At 39.7% G+C, this 9,162-nt stretch overlaps 1 pseudogene; it reads right to left on the bottom strand.

Annotated features, from left to right (window-relative positions):
• Positions 1-2,379: 2,379 nt before the first annotated feature.
• On the bottom strand, positions 2,380-2,497 carry LOC119775567 (annotated as a pseudogene).
• Positions 2,498-9,162: the final 6,665 nt, after the last annotated feature.

Genomic DNA, 9,162 nt, shown 5'->3' with positions numbered 1-9,162 from the left:
GAATAAATTACCATGGTTACTAATGTGTTTATACTTTTCTGAAACGTAATTTGGCATGTATATCCAGATAATCCCAACTTATTCTCTAGGCACCTGCTTCCTCCCACAGTTTAAACACACGACTGCAGGTTAAATGGGCTGTCTGGCCCTTTGGTGAGAGTTTGTGTGCTTGGCTGTTTCTCCTGTGTCTCCTTATGTTGCCCTGAGATAAACTTGCTACTTGTCCAGGATGCACCCCTACTGTCCTTCCATGAGAGGCAGAGTATACCCTGCCTGGGTACTCTGCAAGGTTAAGCAAGTACACATCATGGTTAACAGGTTTCGCAGGAGGAGTCTTTATTGATAAAAATGCAGATAACATTCCAAAGCAGCAAAGCAAAACATGCAGAGAGTATGTTTCCATTAATCTCTTCTTTTAACCACATGCCAAAGATGAAAGTGATTTTGAAGCAACGGGGTGAAGGTAAAGGTTTAAGGTGACGGAGATGGGTATTTTGAAAAGAAGTAGTTTTAAATAATAAATCAGGCTTTTATCACTTGGTACTGCATGTCGGTTTGAATTGTGAGATGTAAACCCCCCCTTTTAGTGACTGTCAAGTGTCAAAGAGATTTTTGCAGTGAGAGAAACCCAAAGAGGCAGTTTGATCTCAACCATTTGCAATTAGTGTCAAAAAAGAGGAGATGGAGGCTGGGAAGGTTTGTGTTGAGGAGGATGATCCAACAGCAATGACAGGATGGGCCTGCGGGATGTTACCTGTATGCTGATGAATGGTACTCAGGGCGTAGAGACACAGTGGTTTAAGTAAGTCTGTGAGGAGGTATGCTGTAAGCTGACTAGCTGTCGTAGTACAGCAGGTATTGTCAAACTGCTGTCAAGATTCTTTTTTCAGTAAACTTAGTGTTAAAATTTAAAGCAGGTTAAACTAAGAGGAATCTCATAACCATTTCCCCCTTAAAGAAAATAATATTTCATATACAGCATGTTTGTAAAAAGCAAATATTATTAATAGGTACAGAGGAGCATACTGATATTTTATTGGTCACTACAAATGTACATTACAATTAAATTTGACCTCTGCTTTTAACCTGCCCGCTAGGGAGGAATGTGAGGCTTAGAGTACCACAGGATCAAACTGGGGCTAAGGGTCTTGCTCAGGGACCCAGAATGGGATGCTATGGGGTTTGAACCTGATATTTGAAGCCGTCTCAAACCAAAAACCCTCTGACACACCAGGCCAGCACTAAAGGAGATCAACATTTCATTTAACCTGTTTTAATGTTTCATAAAAAGTTGAATTATTTGGTGTTTAGTAAAGCACATAAATAGGTGTATTGAAAAGATTTTCAATTTAGGGTAAATCTTTTCATCATGGCCTATTTCAATGTTATATTTTTTACATTCTAGGGAACATTGTAAGAACTATAGTTAACAATATCCCGGCTTTAATTTTCTATAGGTTTCTATATTGTTTTAGGTAACAATAACTGTAACAGTGATGTGTGTTTTCTTAAAGGGGGATTTATTCCTAATTAACAAATTTATATTTAAATTTGGATTTATTTAACATTTCCAGGCTGAGATTATGGTAATTCAATAACATATTCCATGTTCTATGTTTTTCTAATGGTTTTATACAGAAAGTACAGTACATTGTACGGAAATAAGAAGCAGAACCTATAAACTGACACTGCAAATCATGTAGTAATGGTTTAAAGATGAAAAAATAATAAAAGTTAGAAAAATGTTTAATGAGTCCATAGATAAGTCACAAAACATATGGGAATCTGTAGGTCAGGCAGGTTCCAGAAACTACTAAGAGGAGTGCAATACTTAGTTTGGGCTTATTAACAATAGCTCAGGATGACCTGGTTACGTTATCCTGAGCTATTTTCTATATCTATGCTGCTATTGGTTTAGGCTGCCGGAGGGCATGGGCATCACTTTTCATCCTTTTGCTGCATTCTATTTCTATCCTTCCATTCTGCAGTATTTGCTGGTTCAACCCCTAATGTTATGTTCTCTCTGCTTTTTCTTGTAGATCCACCTGGTCTGGTTATGTTTGGATATGACTCAAAGCTGGAGATGACTGCTGCTATAAAAACATTCCATCATGGATGATAGGGTAAGGCATTTTTTTTCAGCTTTTTTTTTTTATTGTCATTACACTGTCACAAGTACAGAGCAACGAAATGAACTCTTTGCATTTAACCCATCCCCTTAGTGAACAGTGGGCTGCCATTGTGCGGCACCCAGGGAGCAGTGTGGGGTTAAGGGTCATCCTCAGAGACCCAGAGTGGCAGTCTGTGGGAGTGGAGCTCAAACTTAGAACATCAGACATCCACGCTCTATGCTGTGACCACAAGGCCATCACTTCCCCAAGCTTACAGCACCTGGTATTCCCAGGCGGTCCCCCTTCCAAGCATTAACCAGGCCGAACACTGCTTAGATTCCAAGATCAGACGAGATTGGACATTTCAGGACGGTGTGGCCATAAGCCCTTTTTCAGAGTTCAGCTTCTAATGTGACTAACTTTATGTGCTCTCCAGTTTGAGTTTGGAATCCTTAAAGATTAGCAGACAGGTTGGAGAGAATATTGCGCAGGAGCGACATGAACAGGCTTTGTTGGAAACACATATTAACACAGAAATGACACGTTTTTGTGGATCTTTAGCAGGAGATATGTAGCAGACAACATTTAATAAAGGGAGACTGGTCTTGCGAGAGAAAAGCAATGCTGGTAAGCTTGGAACAAAAGTACACAGGGAGTGAGTTTGAAATATCTGTAATCTTCCTTAGAGAAAATGACCAACTATATTCTCAATTCAATCCAATGTTATTTGTTAGGCACTTGTCCTCTTACACCCTCAGGGGGTATAAATAAATTTCTGCCTGACAAAAACACACAAAAGTAAATCACTTATAGCCTCACAGCTATTAGATTTAAGAAGAAACTTTTGGTACGTCTGTAAAGGTAAGATGTCATAGAATGGTTTTCTGGTGTCAGCACCATTGTAGCTTTGACCCTTCCTGAAATATTAGGGACAAAATACAAAATATTTTGCATTTTTTCGAACCTCGCCTAAATTTTCTTTGAAATAAACATTGCAAAACACTACCAAAATATTATTTACAGCACAAAAAAGTAGTACAGACTTTTAAATCTAAATGTTGTGTAAAAATATACCAAATTTGGACTCAATCAGATGAATCATATTTATTTTAGAATGGTATTAGTGAGAAATTTCTTAGGCGGAGGGGCCATTTTGGCACATTTATCCAAAAATGTCACCAAACTGTGCCAAATGTGTTTTTTACATCAATACTGGGAGTTTGTTAAAATTACGAAGTCACATAGCAGCTGGACCCACCAGTGGGTCCGTAGGGTTCTAGGGGTTATAAAACAACCACAGCTGACCAAAGAAAAATAAATAAAACATTCCCGGGTTAAAGAAAAAACAGATGAAACATGGGTAAAATTAAAATTCACACATAGAGCAATACAATGGGATAATAGATAAAGGAATAAAAGGATAAAATAAAGCCTGCTCTCTTGCTTGGCGTCAAAGGCCAAATCCAAATGGTTGTTTTTTTACAAGAGATTTAAAAACATTAAGAATAGAGGCCTGCCTGATGTGCTGAGGCAGGCTATCGCAGAGCACTGAGCTTCAGCTAAGTTTTAGGCTCTCTTCTCCTAATGTGATCAAGAATACCTGTGCCTCACCTGTCTGGAGCCACACTGCAGGTAAGGAGGTGAACAATTACACAACAAGCACAGCAAAGATAAGACATAACAATTGGTCTTTGGTTTACTGGTTTGTAGTTTAAGGGGTCTTCAACAGGCCTTGATGGCTAACCTGCAAACTTTAGATGGATTTATTTTTCATTACCTGAATCAAATGGCTGAATTCCCTCATTATTATTCAGTTCTGCAGAAATCTGCTTAAAAAACATTTATTTAATTCAGATGTTTAAAAAAAGGGGATGCATCAAAAGTTGCAGGACAGTAGCTCTGTAGGACTGAGGTTTGGCACATCTGGTCTAGACAGCATTACAGCTGTCAATGTAAATGTTAAACTTAGTACTATGTCAGGATATCAAAGATGGTTTTAAAAAATAAAATCAGGGGAGTGCAGGTGGACCAGCGGTTAGCGTGCGCGACCCATGCATGAAGGCCTTAGTCTTCGATGTGATGGATCCGGGTTCAAATCCAACCTGTGGTCCTTTGCTGCATGTCTCTCCCCCTCTCTCATACCCTTTTTCCTGTCAGTGTACTGTTGAAAAAAACAAGCCACTAATGCCGCAAAACTAAAAAAAAAATAAGCCAGTTTAATGTATAATTCCGTTTGTATATTCCTGTTAAATGTTGATGTTCCAAACAGAGAGCTGGCAACATCACCATTTTTTTCCCCTTGGAAAATTGCAATTTCCATCAGGTTAAAATGATGATCCATGCAAACTTTCACACCTATTGTACGTCTTCTTGCACGCCTGAATTCAGCTTGTAATATTCTTTTCTGCCAGCTGCATAAATAAAACATGAGATTTTTTTCTCTTTTCCCTGAACTCCTTCTTTTACCTCCAGTTATTACTGATGGGAAGCAAGACTGACTTTCATCCTAAATAATGTCAACTTGGATGAGTCATGGGGCGCCGTTGCAGAGACTTACACGGCTCACAATGAGCACGACTCCGTATCCCATCATACTCTGGGACTGCGGCTGGGTGAAATCACTGCTGCACCCCGAGGGAGTTCTTAGCAAATAAAGTTACCCTGCTGGATCCTGGAAGTATAAAAGAAATGCTACAGAACAATGTGCATACAGTATATAGCACACCTTTACAAGGAATTCAGCTTTTATGTATATTTGAGTTTAACGCCTGAATATTCTTCAGTGCGTATTAGCAATAAATACATCACAGGTGTAGGAGTTATAAAACCACTATACCCTTTGATTTGCTGCTGGTTCCATAAATCCTCTCTCATATACATGGCAATTTCATGGATTTGACACAGCAGCTGGTTCAATTTGATAGAATTTGCATGCCTGTGTGTAAAGAGACTTTTATAACCTTACACAGGAGCCCACTGTGTTTATACTTAAAGCTAAGGTGCAACACTGACTGTGATGGATATGCTGGCACATGTGTCCTACTCAGGGCCAAGGAAAAATCTTGTATTAACAATTGGCGAAGGCTAAGCACAGTAGGAACTAAAAAGCACAAACTGTGAAATCAGTCAAGTGCCCATATTCTGAAGGTCTGCTCCAGCACACCTGAATCAAGTCATTATATTTCCTTCTTAGAAGCCTTCAAAGGTTATACTGGCTTCTTACAGTAAGTCAGGTGTTTGGAGGGAGAGGAAAAACTAGAATAAGCAGGACAGTGGATCCCGAGGACCAGCATTGAAGATCTCTGTTCTGTAGTTCAATATCCATCCATCCATCCATTTTCTGTCATGCTTACCCCAGGCGGGGCTGTGAGGGGTGCCGGTTCCTATCTCAAGCTGTCTACGGGCAGTGTTGGGCACGTTACTTTGAAAAAGTAAATAGTTATAGTTACTAGTTACTTCTCCCAAAACGTAACAAAGTTACTCCACAATAAAAGTAACTAGTTACTAGTAAAAGCAACTATTGTGTTTTTTTTTGCGTTTCTCGTCCAAGTATACCTCACCACCCGGCCCCATCCTTCTTGTCTTGTGTTTCTAAAGCCAGCTGAATAGAGTGGACGACAAAGGCAAGTACCTACAAAGTGTTTTGCATTTATTGCAACTCAACGTAAATGACATCTGGGAGGAGCGCTATCTGACGGGCCTATGAACACCGTCTGAATAGTGTTCCCCTCTTCTTAACTTGGGGGGCCCTATCTATCTATCTATCTATCTATCTATCTATCTATCTATCTATCTATCTATCTATCTATCTATCTATCTGTCTATCTGTCTGTCTGTCTGTCTGTCTGTCTGTCTGTCTGTCTGTCTGTCTGTCTGTCTGTCTGTCTATCTATCTATCTATCTATCTATCTATCTATCTACCTTACTCCATATAGGCTAACATTTGATCCTTCACGCTCTCCGTAGTTCCCCTGTGGCACGAGCACAGGGTGGCTGTTACGTGCCTTTAGCGAGCATGCGCGTTTTCTGTCGCTTGCGCGGTGAATCGCGGTGAATCGATACAGGGGAAACCATATCAGATTGGGAAACGCAGCTCGATGTAACACCGGTATTTCCATCTGGAAAACACTGTTTTGCTGCTGGAGTCCTCCTCACTCTCCATCTCTCTGTGTGTGCTGTACGTTAACACCCGTCAGCGGAAACACCCACCTACCCAACTCACAGACGTAATCTCTCTATACATCAGCCATTCTCATCCTCCCCTCTCTCATGACAAGGCGTGCACGAGTTCTATCAGGAAAAAAAGGTTCATTGTGCGACCTGAGTAACGTGCAGTACGGGGTGTCGGCAATGGTAACTACCTTATAGTTACAGTCAAACTAATTAGTTAGATTACTCGTTATTAAACAAGGTAACGCCATTACTCCCATCACTTTCTATGAGCGAGAGGCAGGGTACACCCTTGACAGGTCCATCGCAGGGCAACACAGAGACACACAGGACAAACAATCATTCACGCACACACTCACACCTAAGGACAATTAGAGAAGCCAATTAACCTAACAGTCATGTTTTTGGTCTGCGGGAGAGAGCCGCTGTAGGAACCAAATCTTCTCGAGTAGTCACATCTGTTCGAGGCTCTGCCCCTTCTTATGACGTCAATATATGGCAACTCCACTCGGACAAATTTAAGGATTAAATCTCTTTTTGAGTCTCAACATATTATTACCTATATTTGCTATTATTTTACATTTCATTGGTGATCTAATGTGGTCGAAAGTAGAAAAACAATCATTGTCAGTCTTAAAGAAAAGTACTGTGTTCTAAGACTGAGCTGTGCCATCTAATTTTTTGATCAATTTTAGTAGATCTTTATCAGATAGTGCAGTTATAAATTTTAAAGAATCTGCTTCACTTTCTCTCTGCTCTGTGTCACTGAGCAGTGCTGCAGAGTGCAAAAGCTTAGCTTATTCCCCTTCACAGGTTGATGATTTTGTTGATGGGGTTGCTAGTTCTCTGCGTATTGCCTTAGACAACGCAGCTCCTTTGAAAATGAAAACCGTTAAAAATAGAAAGCTTGCTCCTTGGTTTAATGCAGAGCTGCGTACTTTGAAGCAAAATGCTAGGAAACTGGAGAGAAAATATCGCTCCACAGGCCTGCGAGAGTCCTTCCTAGTCTGGAAAAATGGTTTACTGCTGTATAAGAGGACCCTTTGTAAAGCAAGAGCAGCATACTTCTCCTCATTAATAGAGGAGAATAAGAATAATCCTAGATTTCTTTTTAATACAGTTGCCAAACTCACCCAGAGCCATAGCTCTGTTGAACCGTCCATTCCACCTGCTCTTAGCAGCAATGATTTTATGGGATTCTTTATAAATAAGACTGATCTTATTAAAAATAAGATCATAAGCACTCCTCGATCCGCGATTGTACCTGAGGTAGTCATGGAATCTGAACCGGGTTTAGACTGCTTTGATCCAGTTGAACTCTCTGAATTAGCAAAATTATTGTCTTCATCTAAGCCTTCAACTTGTATGTTAGATCCAGTTCCAACCAGGTTATTTAAGGAGGTATTCCCTTTGATCTCCTCCTCCATTTTAGATGTGATTAATCTATCTCTGTTACAGGGATATGTACCTAAAGCTTTTAAGATTGCTGTAATTAAACCTCTGCTTAAGAAACCGTCTCTTGACCCAGATGACTTGGTCAATTATAGACCTATATCCAATCTTCCTTTCTTATCCAAAATTCTTGAGAAAGTAGTTGCCAAACAAGTTTGCGATCACTTCCACCATAATGAACTTTTTGAAGAGTTTCAGTCTGGCTTTAGAGCTCATCATAGCACTGAAACAGCTCTGGTGAAAGTCACTAATGATATTCTCATGGCCTCAGATAATGGACTTGTATCTGTGCTCGTCCTGTTGGATCTTAGTGCTGCATTTGATACAGTTGACCATAATATTCTTTTAGAAAGACTTGAATATTTTGTTGGAATTAAAGGAACAGCACTAGACTGGTTTAAATCTTATCTATCTGATCGAATTCAGTTTGTTCATGTTAATGATAGATCTTCAACACGCTCAAAGGTTACCTGTGGAGTACCACAGGGATCAGTGCTAGGACCAATTCTCTTTACTTTATACATGCTCCCAATTGGTAGAATTATTAGACAGCATGGGATTAATTTCCACTGTTATGCTGATGATACCCAGCTATATCTGTCTATAAATCCAGATGAAGCTAACCCATTACATAGATTACAGGCATGTCTTGAAGACATAAAAACCTGGATGACTCTTAACTTTCTGCTTCTGAATGCAGACAAAACAGAAGTTATAGTCTTTGGACCAGAGTCTCTGAAAAAGAAACTGATTAGCCAGTCACTTCATTTGGATGGGATTAAACTGATTTCAGATAATAAAGTAAAAAATCTTGGTGTTATTTTTGATCAGGACCTGTCATTTAAATCCCATATCAAAGAGGTTTCTAGAATTTCCTTCTTTCATCTGAGGAACATTGCAAAAATTAGAAATATCCTGTCCAGGGGTGATGCTGAGAAACTAGTCCATGCATTTGTTACTTCAAGGCTGGACTATTGTAATTCTTTACTATCAGGAAGTCCACAAACTGTAGTTAAAAGCCTTCAGCTGATCCAAAATGCTGCAGCCAGAGTTCTAATGAAAATGAAAAAGAGAGATCATATCTCTCCTATCCTGGCTTCTCTTCATTGGCTTCCTGTTAAATCAAGAATAGAATTTAAAATCCTCCTTCTCACATATAAAGCCTTAAATGGCCAAGCTCCATCTTATATCAGAGATCTGATTGTTCCTTATGTTCCTAACAGAGCACTTCGCTCTCAATCTGCAGGTTTACTAGTGGTTCCTAGAATTTCTAAAAGTAGAATGGGAGGCAGATCTTTTAGTTATCAGGCTCCTCTCCTGTGGAACCAACTACCAGTTTTAGTCCGTGAGGCAGACACCCTGTCTACTTTTAAGGCTAGGCTTAAAACTTTCATTTTTGATAAAGCTTATAGTTAGGGTGGCTCAGGTT

Source organism: Cyprinodon tularosa, unplaced genomic scaffold (genome assembly GCF_016077235.1).
Source record: "Cyprinodon tularosa strain WSP-4 unplaced genomic scaffold, ASM1607723v1 ctg879, whole genome shotgun sequence".
Classification (NCBI taxonomy): domain Eukaryota; kingdom Metazoa; phylum Chordata; class Actinopteri; order Cyprinodontiformes; family Cyprinodontidae; genus Cyprinodon; species Cyprinodon tularosa.
Note: the sequence above shows the minus strand (reverse complement) of the source record. Positions and strands in the feature narration are given on the sequence as shown.